The 18,115-nt window shown below is 39.3% G+C and overlaps 1 protein-coding gene across 6 annotated transcripts in view; it reads right to left on the minus strand.

Annotated features, from left to right (window-relative positions):
- The window catches only part of OTUD7A (OTU deubiquitinase 7A), a 140,293-nt gene that overhangs the window by 106,824 nt on the left and 15,354 nt on the right, over positions 1-18,115 (minus strand). For 5 of the 6 annotated variants that reach the window (XM_042824029.1, XM_042824037.1, XM_042824028.1 and 2 more), the window contains 4 exons: positions 10,922-11,057; positions 10,122-10,194; positions 8,570-8,753; positions 3,323-3,513 (listed from right to left, as the gene is read on the minus strand). The gene's annotated coding sequence lies outside the window, so the exon portion shown is untranslated. The remainder of the gene's footprint in view (positions 1-3,322; positions 3,514-8,569; positions 8,754-10,121; positions 10,195-10,921; positions 11,058-18,115) is intronic. The other variant, XM_042824033.1, reaches the window with a different exon arrangement.

The following is an 18,115-nucleotide window of genomic DNA, read 5'->3' on the forward strand; positions in this document are numbered from 1 at the left end:
CCCGAGCCAGCGGGGTGGGGCGAGCGGCTGCTGAGCCGGGAGACCGAGGGAGAAGAGGGAAAGAGCGAGGGGCCGCCTCCTGCCCCTCCTGTGCCCGGGCATCCTCGCACCTCGCCCTGCCCTCTGCAAATAGGCCCTGCTAGTGTAGCTGCTGCTTTTCACGTGCCCTTCATTGTGATACTTCGCATTATTATTTGCTCAAGGGATAGCAGTAGAGTTCACTTCAGCTCACAGCGACTTCTCAGGTACCCCGGTTTCAGATACTCTGTGTATACAGGTGTAGTCGTTCAATTGAAACCTCCCTGCACCAAAGCAGTCTCTCTTCCACTTTTCCAGTTGAAAAGGTTAGGGACATGCCTCTGGACACAGCTGAGTGTTACCCTTTTCCACTCCCACTCACTTAGAAAAACATAAGCCTGTAAGAACATGGACTTAGGCAGAACATGTGGCAGAGAAGGGAAGATCATGGCTACAGGAGTCTCTGTCAAGAGAAATCTCCTCCTTTAGAAACAGAATTGTCGACTGAAATTGGCCTGCTACAGATGACAATCAGTTACAGATACAGCAGCACTAAACCTTCAAGAAGTCACAAGAAAGAAATGAAATATACTGTAAAGCTTTTGCACCGATGCAGCACATCCAGGGAAGTACAGTTGGTGATGCATCTGAGGACAGTTTTGTAGATACGGATTTTCAAATCATAAGCAAATGGCATTAGATGGTTAGGGAAGAAAACCAGGCCAGTTACTGGAATTACAGCTCTATTAGAATCTCAGTATCAGTTTGGAATATTGTTGAAATCCCCTCAAAGAAATCCCACTTTATTCCCCATTGCAGCTGAGGAGGAAGACATAAATGAAGAAGTTGCCAGCTGTTCCTTAGCTAGTCCTTTGCTGCACATGCAGAGAGCTACAAGCTTTTGCATACAACCTATGACCAAAAAAAACCCACAAAAGTTCTGTCCAGTACTATTTTCGGTCTGCATTAAGTGAACTTATTCTTCTCCTTACAGGAGTTCTTTAAGTTCATTACTGAAGATTTTGTGCAGAGTTCCCTGCTATGATCTCAAGTTCCTTCCAAAAGCAAAACAGGCACAAGCAGAGCCGTTCTTGTTTTCTTCACCAATGCAAAGACCAGCATTATTTAAGTGCAGCAAGCAAAGATAAATTGTCTTATATGTGAGTAACAGACCCAAAACAAATCACACTTACAGAAAAAGATACTTCTGTCTTTCGCTCTTGATGTGACTGCATATGGACTGTACTACTGATAATTCCTAGATAGTCATACTTCTACAGAAGATCATATGTATTCAAATATCTGCTTTGGTAGAGCTTTGTCTTGAGAAAGAACTCTATTTGTGAATACTTGAAAATACTCTCAGGTAACTACTCCAGAGCTGTCTGGACTGAAGATATTTATTTTTGAAGTCAGAGAAGCTATACAGGTGCTGAAGTCCAAGTGTGGTTTGAGCTGAAGGTTCTAAGCTGGCCAACTGGTAACACAGAGATGGAGATTCATTGAGATTCTCCCTGTGAGAGTGGTCACTTCTCCCTCTCTCTCTTCCAGGCAAAGCCAGGTATAACCATAGCAGAGGTCTGAAGGGCTTCGCTTGACCTCAGCAAAGAAAATGATGCCTAGAGACACTCAGGCAGCAGCCTTCCTATTGAGACAGTTTCCTTATTCTTCACCTTTTCTTACCACTAGCAAAATTTTCTCTTGGGACTCTATAATGGGAAGACATGTTTTGAGCAGTCAAATTCCCAGACAAATGCAGAAAGACTGGATCTCAGAGGTGTGTTAACATACTTTGGGGAAATTATGTTCACACTCTGCAGAAATGGCAGTATCTCCACTAGCAGCAGCCTCAATGATTTAACAAACAAAATTCTTTAGTCCAAAGAGATACAATCAATAAGTACTGTGATCTATCTGAAAATCTCCCTCATCTTTGAGCTAGAAAGTAGGTGTGTAGCAGTTTATGAAGACCAGTAACTCATTCAGAGGTTTTAAATTTCCTTTTAGCGAAAGCAAGTGTGCAGACGACTGACACTTCCTGCAAAATTTACTGCATTATTTCTGTGACCACACATGGATGCAGGGTTGAATAAACAATAAATAAATGTACCTTCACGACTTCTGTTCTACACAGTTCATTGGTCCTGGCAGCTGAGTGGCTGTCAGCGTAACATGACTCTGGAAGCAGACAGGTTCCTGTCATGATGAAAGTGATCTCACTTCTCCCTGTCCATTCACATAAAGCACCGCTACTGTGTTGTCTCTCATCACCTGTCTTGCATTGCTGTGGGTCAGTGGCAGAACTGATCACAAAATATGCAAATTACTTTGAGCTCAAAAATGTCTTGGTACGGTAAGACTCATTTCTTGACTACTACTAAACCCAAATACAGCCTCATGTGTTCTTGTCTTCCAAGGATGGAAGCGGGTATCCTCTTGTTTTTTTAGGTAGGTAAAACTAGAAGAACATCTCTGCAAGAGATGGCCAAGAGTCCATCTCCCATGAAACAGAAATACACACTGAAGGGAGTTTACAAACTTACCAATATTTAAAGAGAACAAAGAAACTTTTGCATTTCAACTGAGCAAAGTAACTTTTGCTCTTCAAACAAATTAGTAGCATTCCTAATATATTCTTTTTAAAAATTATCAAAAGAAAGCATGCTGAAATAGTAATTGAATAAGCATTCTACAGCATGCTTCGAAATCCAACACTTTAAGCTGTTATACACGGGGGAGTGTGAGGAGAAACGTATATCATAAACTCAAATACAGATTTACAAAGTGTGTGCTGCTAAAACATATATATGGACATGGACATGATGTCCACAAGACCTCAGAAACAGCACTGAACTTTCCATACAATATGCTAAAATCAGACACTTGGCTAAATAAAGACAGAGGTAAGAGCAAGAGTACTATGGCTGGATTAGTTCAATCTTCTAAGCAGAAAACAAATTCTGTTTTCTATTTTCTATTTCAAAAATAAATACACGATCAAGTATAACTGCAAGCACCAAAAGAGATAAATAATAATTTCTCTTGATGTTATCACTCTGTTATGGTAAGCTTATAGCAATAGTATACATGAGCCTGAGAGTCACAAACAAATGGTCTGAGGTGTATTTAAATCACCATTAAGAGTTTCACCGCAGCATACACAGACATACCTAAAATAGCCTTAGCCTGGCTAACATAGGTAGTCATGCTGAATCAGCAATGTCCATACAAAGTTACTTAGATGCTATGCTTCTGAGGACATGCAAAACTCAGAAAGTTTATTTTGCTAGTTTAGTTCTCTTACCTTGCTTTGTTCTCTACTTCAAGGCACAGTGGTTTCATCTTGGCTTCTTATCTTCAGGTCTCAAAATGCAGAAAGTTTAATACAGAAGCAGAGATGCTTGTTTCTCATTGTAAGACAAAGCTGAATGAGTCTCCAGGATGTTTTTTCTCAGCAGGGCTTCTTTATAGAGCAGCATTCTGCTTCTCACAGCACTGCAAAAGTAACAGCAACCATATGTATACAGATTGTATCCCATAGAGCCTTGTGATTCCCATTCTGTAAACGCAGCAATAACATAGAGGTTAAATAATTTGAAGAGAGAGATTCATTACCAGCCTGTGAAAACACAGAACTTAATTGCAGGCCCGCCCCTCATTCTTATGAAGCTTTTACTCAAAAGCTTCAAAACATAAAAACTGAATGTATCCTTGTAAATACTACTAACTACTCCAAGTATTTCAGGCAGTTGAATTAAGGACAATGACTCAAATGCGGCATCATGACCTCTAAGATACTTTGCTGGTACTAACAGACTAAACGATCTCTGTCAAAGTTGGCGCAACCTGCCTGGAGTTCAAAAATAAAAATTAAAAACAAAAAAAAAACCCACAAAGAAACAAACAAAATAAAAAACAAAAAACCCTTTTGGAGGGTTTCCTATCAGCCACACAGGCCCTCTCAAGTCCTCCTTCTCCGCTACCATCTCTCAGATTCCTGCCCTCCTATGGCACAAGGCCGCATTTATGAAGAATAAGCAACACGTGTGGTAGCCATATACAATGTAGACTATTCTCTTCAATTTTATAATCTTGAATTTCAGTTCTGCCATGACTTGCATGTGATGATCCTTGTGGGTCCCTTCCAACTGAGAAAAAATGCCTTTTGATTATTCCATTTGGACTAAATAATTTTACATCTATTATCCATGGAAAAAGATTTCCTCAAAGGCCTAGGAAAATCTTTACTCCAGATGTAAGTGAAGGGCTACAATAAATAAGTAAAACCACACACAGAGGCCAGTCGAAAAGGCACAAAGGACAACTTGAGTTGTGAATACCTTGGGAGATTTAACGTGAACTACAAAGAGGATAAAATCACTTTAAAAAAAAAAAACAACAAAACTATTACTAAGTAATTGTAGTTAATAGCACTTAAAATTACAGTTCCTGTGAGTTGCTACTTCTTCTCCATCTCCTCTCCCTTGTATAGATCAAACAATCAGTATTTTCACTACTGAATTCCATGCTGAATTTCATGAAGCACATGCACTGCAGACCAGGTCAAGAACAGCAGGGCAGAGGGAAGGAAGTAGGAAGTCAGTCTTGTCACTTCCTTCTCATCTTTGACATTGGGACTCAGAAGAGATTATTGGTCTGGTAGCTAATTTGGTTTTAAAAATTGTTCTTATTATTTGATGTCATTGAAATGTGCAACATTTCTTGCCATTCAGCTGGTTTTATTAATTGTTAACTCTGGAAATATCTTCTCAGCATGAACACATTTTTCTATTAAGTCACTTGGGAAGTTTATTTCTTCTGTCATTACATCAGATCATTATTTTACAGTTACAAACAGATTGCTATCAGCCTTCAGAGGCTTTAAAAATAATACAATATGGTTCCTAGCACTTCCAAGCAGACTGAGAAATGCCACCCACACAATTAGCAACACTTTTTTTTTTTTTTTTTTTTAAACACAGCAAGCAAGATTCTTTCTCCAGATGTTACGGACTTAATTCTACAGTAAAGAACTGGCACAGATCAGATTCACTAATGCACTAAGCCATGAAACTTCTGCACTGAAATTTACAGAAAATCTGCAATGCCTTTACTGCTTACTGGAGAGAAATACGATCACTTCAAATATTTCTCAGGCTATCTGATACAGGGCACTTCGTTAGTATGTTTCTACAGCTGTACTTAACAACGTGCTCTTATTACTAACAAGAGTAGGCATTATATAATATTGCAAAGCTATACCTCAAGGAGTGAAGAGCCTAGACCTGTAACCATACAGTGTTGCTGAGACAGTTGCATATGCTCCATGGCTTTCCACTGCACTGTACTACAAAGAGAAGGAAGATATTCCACTTGTAACCAACTCTCATGGCACGCATGGGGAGGGTCTGGAAGTTGTTAGCATCAAAGGTGAAACCATCTTCTAGTTAAAAAAAGATTAATTGATTTGAACAGCTAAAGAATCAGCAGCATTATACCTGAGGGACACACTGAGCATTCCTGATTTATAAATAATAAGAATTCCTAGAAGGAAAGGTTATCTGCTTTTTTTTTTTCCTGCCTAATAGTGGCCACACTCTTGGCTGACATTTGAACAGCTGTCAGATCACCTAAGTAAATGTATTAAAATTTAAAAACAAGCCAAGGTTAACTTTCCTAATACAATGGGTTCTCAATGAACAGAGCAGGGTCTTATGATGTAAAATTTGGAACTTATGCAAGAAAATAACTGCTTATGTGCAATGAAAATGAGCGCTCGGAACAGCCAATCCTGGATGTGAGCAATAATCTAGCAGTAAGAGTTACCTGTGAGCTTTCTTTAAGAGAGAATCACTCTTTTGCATTATCACCACTGCTGAAACATGGGGTTTGTTCATTTCCCCAGTGAACCAACATAAGTGAGAAAATACCTGCTTGCGTTCCTGGTTTCTGCTGAGCTGCAAGCTGCTAACACATATTTTTAGGCAAAGACAGAAAAGTACTGTTCCAAAAACCACAGAACTGATTACTGGACTTGTGACATTACAATTGTTTTGAAAAGAAACAAACTACTACTTTTAATAATTAAAAGCCCTTGCAAACTCATTACAATTAAAAATGAGCCATACATTCTGCTCAGCTTGCAGAAGCCTTGAGAAATCAAATAAAACATCAATGTCTGTCAAAGGTTGTAATGATGTCAAATATTTTACTACCGAAAATAAATTTTCTTCTGTATTACTGTGTTCAGCTTGAGCATGCTTTCAAATAAAGACAGTCAGAACCAAAAAAATTCAGACACCTGTACAGGCATGGAAAGACTTCTAGATGAGAGACACTACATGACATGCCACTGGGGAGAAAGTAGTTGTGAGTTTCTGTTATCCTTGCAGTGCAAACTTGAAGGAAGATGCCATAAAAAATGAACGCCAATCATTAGAGTTATGATACTCCCCCTCTCTTTCAGTGCATTAACCGTCACTGGAACTGGAACTCAAATTCACAACACATCTGATACTAAGAGATTAAACAAAGTAGACAGACAGACAGCTCTGGAATTTTCCAAAATGCCTATGACATGATGCAAAATTCTCACCAAAACATACATAGAAAATTATTAAGAAATATTGTTTTAAACATTCACAAAAGGTAAACACCATGAACTGCTAAAGAAACAGTTATTCTTGCCAAGAAAATATCCTACTCCATCTGCCCTGCACATCAAAATAGTGTCTAATATAAGGTGCAGCATTCCCCATGATATAACTTTGAACACAGACTTAAGTCTTCAGTGGTAAGAACTTTTAAAGATCTCCATCGATCCCTAGTCAAAAGAGCTAGAAATTTTGATCAGTCTGATTGTATCTATTCAGACTCACATATTCAGTTCATGTAGTCAATCGCTGCAAGCAGAACATGAACCTAAATAGCTTATTACTATCACCTTGATCTTTTGAATTTTTAATCAACTAAACGTAATTCTGTCAAAATTCCTACATCACTACTTGAACTGGCAACAAACCAGCTCCTGAACATGGTTGTAAGAGTAACTTCTTGGTCCAAAGACTGCTTCAGGCTTGAGACAGAAATTATACAATGGTCACACTGAATTAGCAGTTGTCATAGGGATGTTGGAGACCATTATTCCCTGTGTGCACATGCAATCCCTACTAGCATTAATGGGGTTACCAAACACATTGAGAGGAAAGCTGGCCCCATTATGTGAACACTGTTGAAAAGATTAACTGATTTTTCATGCTAGATGGATAGAATGGAAATTTTCAACACTGATTCATTGAAGAGTAGAGGAACACATACTGCTATTAAATGAATTTGTGACACAGAAAGGGACTGAAAGCTTGCTTTTCAAAACATGGGGCTACAAAGACCAATCTCATACCCTAGGAATCCTTGCCTTCAGTATTTGGAAAAAACTACAGGTCTGCAAATGAGGATATATGGACCTGATCCAGATTTCTGCCATGGATGTGAGCATGATTAACAATACAACTTAATCTCTCTAAGGAACATTTATACCATCTAATGTAGGAGCCACCTGCAACAGGTGACCAAATTGTAAATCTGCATTCCCCATACAGTCAATGAAGCCTTTAGAAGACACACAAATCTAGCTTTACTACTCTCCACTGAATATTTAAGTAGCCCCAGTCTGCTGCTGGAGATGCTTAGAGATAAATGGTTGTTTCCACTAACAGTTAAGTATGCACTGTCTTTTCAAATCTACTGGTGGAAAAGACATTAAATATCAAATGAAACATACATACAAACAAGGAAACACTAGACTATTGCCCTTTTGAGTAAAGGTAAAACAGAGATGTCAGGCCTACACAGGGCCACCCTTCGTGGTGAATTAAACTGGAAATTATCTGCAGAGAATTCTCACCCCAAGTTTTTGTAGCGAAGAGTTAAAGCAAGCACAGAAGATAGGCAAGTCCGAATGCTGAAAAACAGACACATGTAATCTGCCTCCCTGGAACATCCAACAGATCTGTAAAGTCCATGGAGCAGTGTGACCATTTAGAAGCGCTGTAGTCACCTGGCAGAAGTGGGCAGGGAAGAGCTCAAAAAATGCAACGTGTGTGATATGAACAGGTCGGCGGAGCAACGAGAAGGAAGACACTTCTCAAAGAACCTTCTAAGGGAAAACGAGGTAAGAACCTTCTTGGGGTTCAACCCCTACAATTCTGTGATTCTGAGATTCCAAGGAGTAGCTGAGGCACTCAGAGCTTGTCCTACGCAGGTCTGAGACAACTCTTGTGACTGATTGTTTCTAACTTGCATGCCTTCAGCAGTGATGAAATACTGCAGTCCTGTCTCTTGTAAACAGTTGTGACTTTCGTAGGAACAATTATTAAAAAAGAGATAATAAATATACAAAAATATGTATCTGTACACACATACATACACATATTTAATGTAATTTCCCCCATTCAGAACTTTGGCTCATCTTGTCACAAGAGGGAAAAAAACAATTCAAGATTTTGACTCTGAAATAGAAGTTCTATTCAAAAGAATGAGATAAGGAAAATACCTGAGTTTAAACATGCCATGTTTTTCAGGAGTTTGATATTTCCATGTTGCTTGCTGAAAGAAAATTGAAGCCAGTGGCACCAAGAGGAAAATTTTCCAAATCCACAGCAGGATAAAGAAGTTCTTTGTGTAGAACACTGAATAGAAATTCAGCTCCTCCTGCAACAACAGACTTGCTCTTCTTCCTGTCAGTTGCAGAAGAAATGATGGCAACTGAAGAAGTGCAAAATTAAATGTACATAGAATTAGTTCAAGAACAGACAGTTCAGGGGCCAGCAACACTGCAAAGCATTATGCATTTCCAGAACAGTTTTTAAAGGTAGTAAACTTCTTCCCTTATGTCCCTCCAACTAAAATGCAATTAAAGGTAGCAACTCAAAACCAAAAAAAGTATGTCCAGTGGTAATCAGTCCCTAAGTCAGTCCTTACTTGGTCACTTTTTACTTACCTTCAACAGTTTGTCTCTTATGACATAATAATAATGGGATGAGGATAGTAAGGACCCAACCAAGCTGATAGCCATTCTATAGTAATTAAAGGGCTAATCAATAAACTTGGCTATCTGCAAAAAAAAACTTGATTCCAAAGTACAAAGGTTGAGGCATTGAAAGAAAACTTAAACCTGGGCTTTGAAATTTAAGGATCTGCATGCAAATTATTCTGCATGTTTGCAGATTTTACTATAAGCTTTCAGGTAAATGAGTGAATTATTAAAGGCTGCAAAATAACCATCCTGAAAACCCAGAAACGTTCAACTCAGACTAGATACTGAGACTACATAATCTTATTTCTCTGTGTCACTGCCAGCTTGAGGAACCTCTGCAGACAATGGCAGAGACATAATCACATGACTATTAGCACCCTGATGGAAACCAGTGATTTACGTTTATCAAATCAGAATCTGGGATTTGTCAAAAAAAAAATATCTGGGAACAAAAACAAAAACAAAAGCAGTAAAAACAGATCCTACTTTCAATATTAAACTTACCAGTGACGCACAAGAGACCAGGCATTATTTGACGATTCACCTGTGTTGGGCCAACAGACTATGTACAGACATAATTCAAGTCAAATCCAGCAACTGGAGAAAGTTTGACTATTAAATCTTGTCATCAAATATGCAGCATAGATAGAAGGCTACATTTGGTCCAGTAGGTTAATTATGCATCCAGCAATTTGCGATCAAGAAATTATTAAAAGATTATTCCCAGGAAAAAAAAAAAAAAAATCAATTGCTAAAGCAGTCACTACAAATCCCTGCTATTGTTCTTATTCAAGCATTACTGCTATCAAAGCTCACTGGCAGTGAGGCACTTCATTTTACGTTTACCTTTCTTTCTTCTTGGATATGGTTAAACTGTGCATATGTAAATAGAAAATGCTTTCAAAATATGGGCACTTCACATACTGTTCATCTAACCTGCACTCCTGTGCCACCTCCAGCTGCTTGCACCTTCAACTGATAGAAAGCTAGAGAAAGTGGGATTTTTTCCAGACCCTCTATCTTCATCTCTAAAGAGCTTGACAGAGAACAACAGATCAACTTAATTTACCTGAATTTGAAATCTCTGGTCTCCTGTTTCGCTTCTTTGCTTCCTTCTATCATCATGCAGACCAGAAACAGCCCTGAAATCCAAGAATTACCACTCAAAGGTCTGCCAAAGAACCTGGACAGCAGCAGACCTAACACATGGCAGAGCAAAGTGTGTTTTGGGTGTTTTAGCTTGTCTTTTCATTCAGTTAGAGAATATTGTAAGACACACTGTTCCAATCCAAATTTATGCCCAATTCTCACCCACACACACAACAAAGAATAAAAGTGATCACTGATACAGCTTCTGGGCAGACATTAAATTAAAAACAAAACAAAAAACAAACACACACACACAAAAAAAAAACACCAAAAAGGCCAACAAATAAATAAAAAATAAATAAGCAAGCAAATAAATAATAGACAAACCCACCCCAAATTCCTCACTAAGGGGCAGTGAACACACCAGTATTTAGCTCCTGACACTCCCTTGATTACATTTTCTCACTTCATCAAGCAATATCTTCCACTTGGATTCAGCACAGGGTTATTGAACTGAAGAGGAAAAGAGAGTTCAAGGACAGAAACAGCAAGCAGGAAGTGCCTTACAATAAAGGCAAGCTAGTTTTCAAAAAAAAAACAAAAACAAAACCAAAACACTGACATATCTCAAAACCCAAAAATAATAGGATGTCTTCAATGCCAATTTTTGTTGCAGGGTTTACTCAAGGCTGAAAAATGAGCTACTCATCTCTCCTCGTCTCTGCCTGAGTTCATAACAGGGGCAGTATGTGGGAAAATCCTTAGCTTTACTTTTCTTACCTTTCTCAGTTCTTAATCCTTTCTTCTCCATGAGGTACAGGCTAGATGCTGACTCAAGGTGCCCCCAGAGGACATCTGAATTGAAGATTCCGCAGCATTGGATGCATCCTCTGTCAGATTTATTTCTCACACTGTCCTATACAGTAGAAAATTGTTGCTCGGTGATGCTGGATTTGGATGTTAAATGTCCTCAAAATATATTTGGGCAGCACCCAACATTTCCTATTTTTCACATCAAATAATATAATCTTAAATCAAACAAGATTAAGCCATTAAGCCAACTTGCTCTGTCAACAGCTACGGTGCACACAGTCCTCAGCCCTCTGTTCTATGCAGTGTGATTGGACACATCACCTTCAGCCTACGCTGGAAGCAAGCCAAAAGTAGTTTTGTTTGCCCATTCCACTATTTTCTCCAATCCACAATGATATATGAAAATAAGGCTCATTTTTACCAGTTGTATTAGGGAGGTATTACGGTCAGCAAACATTAAACATTTCACATTACGAATGTATTGTTTTGGCTGGCCCTGATTTTTCATGCGCCAACACACATGCCACACAGCAGCCTGCTGGCTATCCTGCTAACTCAGCACAAAGCACACTGTAAAGCTCAGCTCTGCCACATGGACCAGCATTACTGCATGCCCTGTCTGAGGTGGTTGCAGTTCTGAGCACACTACAGTCAGCAGGGCTATGGTTATGCATCACTGTATTGGGGTATACTGTGCTGTATTGGGGTCAGACTTCACCTTCCAACACATCCAGATTTCTAGAGCGACTCTATGAAAAGTAACTTGCAGATGTTTCAAAGCTTCCATCCCAAACCCTGTAATTCTATTGCCTTACAGTTTCTCACAAGATACTTATCACTAAATCCCAAGGCACGGATGACACACAGCCACAGCACTGTGCGTTTATTCCAAACCTGTCACTGCCATGTACACAGACCTGGAGATGTAGGTAGCAGCTGTCTGTAATGGGACACCATTACTTTATGAGATCTTCATTCTGCTACAGTTACCACACAGAGCACTAGAAGGAAATTAACTTGCTGTGTAGTTTGCCTTTTCTGAACTTGGATTTTCTGGTTTTAGGATTGCAATCCTTACTCCTCCGAGAATTATTAGCACATTGTTCATAGCCTGGAAAGCATGAAACACCTGGCACAGGAGAAACAATCAAGCACACTGTACACAATATTCTAATACAACAGGTCAGAGGCGGCCTCTCACCTTACTGCTACACAAAGGAAAATAAAGCAGTTGTAAACCCTACATCATAACGTATTTTTTACATCAGTGGGAAGCCTGCAGGAAGACTGCTATCAGTCCACCAGGTGCAATCAATACTTGCCACTGTTCTTAGCATGAATTTGTTTTCTTTCTAACCAGCATCCTTTCTTTCCCTGCACAAATGTTTTGCTTCAGCAAAAACATTACAAGCAAGAATTTAAGTCCGTCTTACAAGAAAAGGAAAAGTAAATTATAAATGATGCCATTGTCTAATTCTCACCAAAATCTGCAGAAAGCACTCCAGTGGTCGAAGGGACTGAGATACTGGATCTCCAGTAACAGGTTCTTTTCTCACTTTGCTCCAATGTCTTTTAAATGTCCTAGTATGTAAGAGCCATAATGCCTATCTCTTTAACTAGTGCCCCCAGGGGAAAAGAGAAACCACCGCCATCGCTTTCTGGAGAAGGCATTTTCCTTGTTTTTCACACTGAGGACCTGAAGATTTGTACTTCCCTCACAACTCCCTCCATCGCCTCTCTCACACAACTAAAGCTACATGGGATAAGTGGGAGAAGCCCCCACCACTGGCAGAATTGGTGCTGTTGTGGTAGCACGCATTCGAAACCTACACTTCCTCTAGAGCTGAAGAAAAGGAACACCAGGACAGAAACAACTCTCAGTAATAGCATTTCTACTCTAATAGCAACGCAGTAGTAAAGTTTAAGAAGGATATAATTTCTTTCCTATCCCATGTTTCTCTAAATTGCCTGAAGCCTGTACACATGGAGAGGAATAGCCACATTCTCCATTTTGAGATGTACGTAAAACAGAATCAAAACTGATATTCAAATCTAAGACTTGAGTAGTAGACAGTGAGGTTTTTGAGTTTCCCGCTCAGACAAAATGATTTTTCATTGCTGTGTTTAAATCTAGTTCTTTCATGTTCAGATCTGCTCATTTTGCTATGTATTACAGGAGAAACTATATGGAACTTAACGTGGACAGAGAAAAGACGTTTTTATGAACATCTGCATCTGCCTCTGATTTAAGACTGGATTGGGGTAGTAGAGCTGTAACATGAACTCAGCTCTCATTCATTCAAATAAATGTGAGAGGGGAAATCTGAGTATAAGATAAACCAGTGTTTTTCAAAAGCTGTTGCTGCAGGAACTTTGACATTTATAGGTATAATATCCTTCCTGCTGTAAGTCCCTAACTCAATGCTCTATGTCACTTAGCCATCTCCAGTAACCAGGTCATCAGTGAACTGAGGTAAGAGCATTTCTTCACAGGCACTTTGTTATGTTTTGCAAAAGATTAAGTACAATATGACTCTGACAGTGAAATTAATTCCAGCCCTATTTCTTACTACGTTGTAATGAAAACAACTTAAACGTGGAAAATGTCAGGTAACTGTCAGGCTCCATTTAACTACCACGTTTCACCTGTGAGGTGACATCATTTGGATAAGCAGATGGTGTTGCTACAGGGTTGCAATCATTAGTAGAAGTACACATTTGACTCTGAAAATGGAAGCTGTAAGATTAGATTTAATATTTAACTAGATTTAAAATTTAGCATTTCAGGAAGCAACACCATACTCAAGCTAAATCTTAGTTTGCTTCATTCCTCCATCAGCAACATAGTTTTGCTGTCAGGGTTGCCTAAATTCCTAAGTATTAAGCAAAAACTTAATCCTGCTACCCAATTCATAGTACTTTTTACAAGTATTTGTACTCCTATTTCCTTTGCTCCCTCCCCTGAAATACCTGTGACAGTGAGTGTACAATTTCTGTTACTTCACCAGATCACTTATGTAGCTCGAATCTTCTAAAATAAACTGTCATGCTGTTTCAGGAACAAGAATGTCACTAACCAGCTAAATTAAATTGTCAGTGTTATTGTAAAAGCCAGAATGGAGTAAAGAAACAGTGTTTTGCAGCTGAGAATTTGTTCTCGCACTCACTGTATCTGTTGTAATCTGCTTATAAGTAAATAGGAGGCATTACTTTCAGAGCAGCCTACACATACTAGAGTGAAATAAATATGCATTCTTTTAACAAGAAATGTATACTTAAAGGAAGTATTTCCATCACAGAAGTCATCACACAAACCACTCTTCGAGAAGTTAACTTCTGATATACATAGAGAGAGGTATGCATATATATATTACTATCATGACATGCCTGTTTTATTGGTTTTTTTAATCTGGAGCACCAGTTGCCATGCATTACAACCACAAAAGCTTTTCTTTGTGGTTACTAAGCATTTCACACTTAGAGCAAATAAGAGCCACCGATTTGTTTCAATACTCAATGTCATCATCTTTGAGGCAGCCTCCACCTTTTCAAAGGTATTTCCTCAAAACGTTACAACTGTTAGAATCACATATGCTGTTCACTGGAAAAAGTGTCATAAAACATCCCAGTCTCAAATAAACAGCTCAGACCTTCTGCAGCGAAGGTCTCTGTGTTCAATCAATGTTCAAATCAGCAAGTTGCCAGCTAAGTTTGTTTCCAAATCTTCTTTCAAGTTCTGTGGAATTTTGAGAGTCCCCATGCCTTCCCTCAGAGAGCCATTTCATTTGCCTTACACCTGGCAGTGATCATTTCAATAACACACGTGAAAGCACGCATAGCTGCATGTAAGTAGAACCTTCTTGCAACATACAAAGCCCAGCGTCTGGGCACGGAAGTTCTTACTACTACAGCAGAGACAAAGCAGCACAATTAGTCCCGATGATACAGCTGTGCCTAGCAAGCAGGTATCTTTCCAACTTGCTCCAGATTATTACTACTGACAGACTTGTAGCACTTTGTACTAAATAGTAGTAAATAGAGAGATAGATAAAGCGAGGAAACAGCTTCAGACTACTCACACAAAGTCATACAGAGAAATTTAAAAATCTCAATCTCATATTAGATCTGCAACAATCAAGTGTAAATAGCAAATAACATTACGTTTCTAAACCACCTCACAGCATTCCTCCAGGAGATGGTTTGTGCATAGTTCATGTAATCGTCAGCAATGAAAGAAGCAGCACCCTATAGGAAGAAGCCTAACTGTAAAAGCCAAGTTAATGAATGCATACACATTGAGATTCCTCCCCACTCCTCTCAGAGGCAACATTTCCTGCTCTTACAATTTTATCACAAGTCTCACTACTTCTAGTGCCTTCCTTAGAGCCCCTGCTGCTGGAATCATGCCTAAGAGTCCCTAGCGTTAATATTAAAGAAAAGATTTCCACCCCCTTGCATCCTCAGAAAAGCTTGAAAGTGTGAAACAAGCACACCTTACAGGCTGAATGCCTACAAAGAGCACAAGAAATTCAGGGTGGACTGTTTTGTGTTTAGTTCAAAAATAAAAAAATAAAATAAAATAAAATAAAACCCGCTGATTCCTTGAGTGGCAGGAGCCAGACAGCACAGCTACTGCTCATAACTGCCTGTTCTCTGGCATCTTGCCTGAGCAGATGGAGGCACATCAGCAGTTTTACATGGAAAAAAATGCAATGTCACTTTCACTGCTCCATCGATGCAGTAACTATTCTTACATTTCAGAACGTAATTCCAGCTTCTCTTAAAAGTCATACTTGAAAGAGAATGCTTCACCTTTTGACCTATGAAGGAACATTATTTCATGGACAAACTATTTTTCAAGCACAATTTTTTTTTTCTAAAGCTAACTTCTCTACAACTAAAAGCACCCCGTTACAACTAGAAGCACCTGACAATGTAATTATAATAATGAATAATTATAGATAATGAAGTACATTACCTACAGGAGAGATGTACATGCACATTAAGAAGGAGCATAGCGCCAGACTTTCTTAGGGAAAGGTGATGGCTTTACATCCATATCCCTTGAAGCAGCTCTTCACTGTTAAATACGCATGCAGATGGAATTTGAAAGACAAAATTAAACAGATTTTCCGCGTCTGTACGGTTTATAGGTTTGGGCCGCTTCTTTAAACGCTACCACTAGATGGTGCCACAACTTCAGCAACCGCAAATCTGCAGCCTCTCCTGTGCACTTCCCTCCCTGCCTGCAGGCACGGGCTCTGGGAGGCAACGCCAACCAAGGAAACAGTAATTCAGATTTGCCAAAAGCTAGCACTGTCAAAGCTTAACATTATAACAATCTCATCCATTTTTTTTGCATCTCTTTTAAAAAGAAGGGAACAATATTTGCTCAACTGTGGGAAAATTGATCAGTAAATGAAATTGCTACTACTTGCTACGGCTGAGAGCTACAGGAGGAAGAAACTGACTGACTACTGCAGATGAGGGGGTCCAGAACGCTCTTCTTGGACGTCAGAAACTCAAATTCTGCTTTCTCTACTGTTAGACCAACTCAGCAATCCCAAAAGCAAGCCTCAACCCCACTGCACATCATTTCTCATCTGGAAGTAAAATGATGGAGCTGTTAGCACTTACAGCCAGATGAATGACGGAAAGACAAGTACATTTAAAAGCTATGTCATATTCCAGAACTGAAAAGTATTTTAGTATTTCGTGTATTGCTCTTATAGGCAACTACCAGCTTTGGCATTCACCTTCCCTTGGCCTACAGTATCTTAAACAGATGCTTTCTGGTTAGTTTTAAGAAGAGCCATGATGTCATTCAAAAGTCTCTTACCTGATACTGCGGGAGATTAGACTCATGAGATGCTACTACTGTGCACCTGCCTCTTCTTGTAGGACCCTGTTAGGACCACCTCCTGATTTTGATGAAAACCTGGTGGGTCAAACATATCACTGATCTGGTTTTGGCTGGGATAATCTTCTTCACAGAGGCTGGTATGGTGCTTTATTTTGGATTTAGGAGGAAAATAATGTTGATAATGCACAGATTTTATTTGTGTGCATGTGCTGCTCAGAGCCAAGGACATTTCAGCTCCTTATACTGTCCTGCCAGCAAGAGCCTGGGGGAAAAAGAAGCTGCAGGAGTGCACAGCTAGGAGAGCTGACCCAAACTGGCCAAAGGAATATGCCATACCATATGGAAGTTGGCCAAGGGACTGCCTCTGCTTGAGGACTGGTTGAGTATTGCTTGGATGGTGGCAAGAAATTCAATTGTGCATCACTTGTTCTACATATTCTTTCTTTTCTTTTCTGTCCCTTCTTCTCCCCTTTCTTTCCCACTAAACTGCCTTTATCTCAACCAGTAAGTCTTTCTTTTTGCCCCAATTCTCTCCTCCACCCCACAGGGAGCAGGGAGTAAGCCAGTAGCTGTGTCCTACTTAGGCATGTTTAAACCACAGCTGCTATTCTGCTGCTACAACGTTTAGCCATCGGCTGGGCCCAGGCTGGTGGTCAAGTGTGGCTAGATATTTATTTTAGCAGTTTTGTTTAAATATTTATCAAGAGTTCCAGGAACAATTTCTTACAAATTAACTTTAAGTAAACTGATAACAAAACAAAGTATCTTCCTCATTTCTAAATGGACTGCTGAGGAAGTTCTGAGATTATTTTGTTCAAAACCAGCGGAGCTAGAAATCTGAAGTGTATCTTACTGCAAAACAATTTTGTTTCTTTTCCAGTGATCATCAGTAAACAGATCATAACCAAAGTTAATGAGTAATATGGATTTAAGCCTGTAAGAAGAAGGGAAGTGTTGGACAGGTAGCATTAGAAAGTCGTGTAGACAAGGCAAATTTTCTACCAGCTAGTAGACGCCAAGTAGACTATTTAATTAATCATGTATGTGAGATAACACACAGAAGGCACACACCTTCATTTCACAAGGAAGAAACCTCCGCCCAGCCATAGCTACCCTCTGCAAGGACATTAGAAAAAAGATTTAGAGTAACATGCAACTATGAAACAGACCAGGAACTGCTACAGAAACTGTGAGGTATCCCATACTGTACCTTCAAGTAGAAGAATTATAGGTTAGAAAACAAGTTGCAAAACAAAGGAGACCATGCCTATTGCGTAGACCTAAGCCCTGAAAAACAA

The sequence above is a fragment of the Centrocercus urophasianus genome, unplaced genomic scaffold (genome assembly GCF_019232065.1).
Source record: "Centrocercus urophasianus isolate 14NV4802_14NV808 unplaced genomic scaffold, USGS_Curo_1.0 seq_23, whole genome shotgun sequence".
Lineage (NCBI taxonomy): Eukaryota > Metazoa > Chordata > Aves > Galliformes > Phasianidae > Centrocercus > Centrocercus urophasianus.